This window comes from Balaenoptera acutorostrata, chromosome 2 (assembly GCF_949987535.1).
Source record: "Balaenoptera acutorostrata chromosome 2, mBalAcu1.1, whole genome shotgun sequence".
Classification (NCBI taxonomy): Eukaryota; Metazoa; Chordata; class Mammalia; order Artiodactyla; family Balaenopteridae; genus Balaenoptera; species Balaenoptera acutorostrata.
Genome location: NC_080065.1, coordinates 111,333,722 through 111,338,238, shown reverse-complemented (window position 1 = coordinate 111,338,238; position 4,517 = coordinate 111,333,722).

Below are 4,517 nucleotides of genomic sequence, written 5' to 3'. Positions count from 1 at the left end.
CCTTAATTACCTCCTTATAGGTCCTATTCTCCAAACACAGTCACATTTGGGGGGTTAAAGGCTTCCACATAGGAATTTTGGAAAGACACAATTCGGTCTGTAGTGCTTGCCAAGTCGCCTCTTACTCTGCTGTCTGAAAACAATAATAACAAACAATAATATGTTTGAAGATACTTCCAAAAGTAGGAAGCGGCTATCCACACGTGAAGGGGTCAATTTTAATTTATTCAACTCATGTTACTTGGTGTCAAATATTAGTGGTGTTAAAAGAGACCGTAGAGGACATAGAAGGAGAGAGTCATCTTCCTGAAGTTTACATTTGTTTCCTCTATTTTTTTCCAGGATGGTTTTCTAAAGAATTTTAAAGAATTTCCTATTCGGCAACTTCTTGCCATTTGGAGCTATTACATTCTCTTACTGCTCCCTTTTCTCTTGCAGGGGTAAAAGTTAAGACTATTTCTAAGTTCAATTCAGTGATTCCATGTACCTCATGGGATACACTGGTGTTCAATCACTGTGGAAAACGTTAAAGTGATAAAAGTTATTATGAAAGTATTGTATTCTAAAGCAAATAGCATGTCGCTTCTATAATTCACTGTGACTTTTGATTCCTGTTGTTACCTGGTACCTGTCATTTCTCCCTGAGATTCCTATTCAGGAATGCGTGCAAACCATTTAGCACCATGCAGAGCCAGAGAGATGGAACGGCCGTATTCACTTTGAATAGCTATTAAGAAAACCGCAGAGTATTCAGTGAAGGGATGGGTACTGGTTAGACCGAGCAGTTTGTAGTCTGTCCTTGATGCATGAAACCATTTCATGTGTGTGTGTAGAAAGGACAGATGGCTACTCACGGGGTCTGCAGCCTTTCACCATTGGGCCTGCATCTACTTTGACGTTCTGAAAGTCATAGAAACCCTGCGTTTTTTCCCCATTAGTGCTTGACCTCTGCTGCCCTCGTTGCCTCTCAGCAGGTGGCTGCCCCAGGCATCTGCATCAGGAATGTTTCCTGCACAAAGAAGGTAAATAGCCTCTATGTTTTGAATCAGTTTTCTAGATAGAGACATCTTAATGGTGGGAGGAAGCAAGTGTAGCCTTTTTAGACCAAACACTTAGCTCCTAAGGGTTTGATATTGGAGTGAATGTGCTTATTTTACCACTATGCTTCACGTGCAAACTTCTGTTCCCATTCTTATAGCTGTAATGTACGTTAGTAATTAACTGACCTGTGTCTTAAACGGTTGAAACTTTCTTAGGTTGTCTTCACTGCTTTGTTAAAATAATTCACCATGACTCCCTTTGTTTTATTATGTTTAAAAATGAAGTTGCAAATGAGGAATGTATTTCCATAGTGCTAAAGGTAATGTTTGTTCTTTGATACTTTCAATTACCCCTCAAGTTGTTTTAAAAAGGAAAATAATTTATTTTTCATGTTGTCTGTCATTACCCTTGTGTTCATTCACTTTCTATGGAATTGAGTTCCATGAATTGAGTAGAATTAAAGTGTCTGTTGGTCTTACAGTTTTCATATTTTCAGTGTCAAATGTGGATGGAACCCCTCTGCTAAGGTTTTCTTTTCTCTTGCAGAGAATAACAAGATTGGAAATGTACGTTGTCATGTGACTGGATCACATGGGGAAGCGCTTTATACAGACATCAGTTCCATGGTGTTAATTTGAAATGCCTTAATGGCAGGCAAAAACCAGTCATTTCATTTTTGTAAATTACAGATTTTATCAGAGAGTAACAAATGTTGCTGTAATTAAACTTCTGTTTTATATATATATATATATACGTATACATATATGTATATACACACACACGCATATATATATATATATATATATATATATATATATATATATATATATATATATATATATATTCTTTACTTTTTGTATCAGTAACCAGGCTCGCACACACAGGGTCTGCTGCCGGGTCGCAAACTGCTCAGTAAAGGAGATAAAAGATGTGCTTGTCAAATTGAGAAGTGTTAGCCACGGAAGGCTGCTTACTTTCTTTTCCTTTTGCTTTTCAATTGTAAATAAATAATGTTATGTATCAGTGTGCCTGAACCTTGCATATCCTTCATATATTTCCCGTAAGCCCCTCAGAAAGGCTAACTGTGATGACGACACTTGGGTACAATTTCGATGTCTGTTTGGTGGCTCCTGTGAAGATGCATCAGTGTAAAATGTTCCTGTAGTCACTGTTTGTACTTGTGTATTGTGGAAAAAATACTTTTGGAAGGCATGGGGTTGCCAGTACCACAAAAACTGTGTTGTATATAATGTAAAGATTAAAACGGGGAAATAATGAGCATCTGTGAATAATGAGGTGTCATTTTTGATAATCTTGAATGGCAAATAACCCAACAGCCTGCATACCAGAGACATCTGTGATTGTTCTATTACTTGAATAGTCCTGCAGTCCTTTTTTTTTTTTTTTTTTTTTTTTTTAATGTTTACAATTATCCAGTTTTAGAAGAGAGAGACTTTAACGCCATTGCCTGGTTACTTGTTTTATGCTGTAATCTAGTTTATTTTATGTAAAATGTATATTGAATGCTTTCCTTTTTTATACCTGCCTTAAATAATTTGGCAATCAGAATTAAAAAGGTTTTTTTTTTTTTTTAATATATGTAATGGCTTCTTGTCTGTCTCATGTTATTTCTAGCTGGCTGATAGTATTTCTAATTTTCAAAGAAAGGTTCCTTAATATTATGAATCTCCATTGCGTAAGATACAGTACAGAAATACTGACTTTTCATATATGACACCCAGGTTTAACAACCAAATAAGCGGATTTAATCCAGTGGATATATGTATCTTTATTGGGTATTTACTCAAATACAGAGTATAATATCACTACAAATTGATAGATACAGGTTTCTGTGGTATGGAATTATATTCCAAAGATGTCAGGCTTGTGACGTGTGGACAGTAGGTAAAATGTGTGAAAACTTGACTTGTCATTAAATTGTTTTACTAGCATATGTTATGCTGAACGTACAGAATTAACTGCTTTCTCACTTTTTTTCCTTTTCCTCGCTTCCCTTTTTCCCTCCCTTTCTCCCTCCTTCACAGCAAGTACTTTCTGAGCACCTACTTTATCCCAGGCACTGTACATGTGCTGGGATATAGCCATGAACAAAGCAGACAAAAATTCCTGTCCTCATAGAGTTTGCATTTTCTAGTAGGTGGGGTAAGCATAATAAAATATGTAAGTACTCTGTGGAGTATGTTAGATGGTTGATAAATGCCCCGGAGAAAAATAAAGTCTGGGAGTGGGCGTGAGGGATGTGTGGGTGTTTGTAACTATTGGGTTGGCCAAAAGGTTCATTCGGTTTTTTCCCGTCAGATGGCTCTAGTAAGTAGCGCTTAGTTGTCTTTAACTTCATTCGAAACAGTTTTGTTAGATTGTATTGTGACAGCTGTCATGTTAGCGTGCATTAAAAAAAAACATCAAAACTGGTGAATTTTTGTGTAGCCGTTTTAATATTGAAGATGGAAGAAGAACAACATTTTCGGCATTATGCTTTATTATTTCAAAAAAGGTAAAAAACACAACTGAATCACAAAAAAAGATTTGTTCAGTGTATGGAGAAGGTGCTGTGACTGATCGAACGTGTTAAAAGTGGTTTGCAAAGTTTCATGCTGGAGACGTCTCTTTGGACAATGCTCCACGGTCAGGTAGACCAGTTGAAGTTGATGGCGATCAAATCGAGACATTGAGAACAATCAACATTATACCACCCAGGAGATAGCCAACATACTCAAAACGTCCAAATCAAACACTGAATATCATTTGCACCAGCTTGGTTATGTTCATCGCTTTGATGTTTGGGTTCCACATTAAGTTAAGCGAGAAAAAAACCTTCTTGACTGTATTTCCGCACGCGATTCTCTACTTAAACGTAACGAAAATGTTCCGTTCTTAAAACAAGTCGTGAGGTGATGAAAAGCGGATGCTGTACAATAATGTGGAACAGAAGAGATCGTGGGGCAAGCGAAATGAACCACCACCAACCACACCAAAGGCCGGTCTTCATCCAAAGGTGATGTTGTGCATATGGTGGGATTGGAAGGGAGTCCTCTATTATGAGCTCCTTCCAGAAAACCAAACCATTAATTCCAACAAGCACTGCTCCCACTTAGACCAACAGAAAGCAGCACTCGATGAAAAGTGTCCAGAATTAGTCAACAGAAAATGCACAGTCTTCTGTCAGGATAACGGAAGCCTGCATGTTTCTTCGATGACCAGGCAAAAACTGTTACAGCTTGGCTGGGACGTTCTGATTTATCCCCCGTATTCACCAGACATTGCACCTTTGGATTTCCATTTATTTCGGTCTTTACAAAATTCTCTTAACGGGGAAAATTTCAATTCCATGGAAGACTGTAAAAGGCACCTGGAACAGTTCTTTGCTCAAAAAGGTAAAAAGTTTTGGGAAGATGGAATTATGAAGTTGGCTGAAAAATGGCAGAAGGTAGTGGAACAAAACGGTGAATATGTTG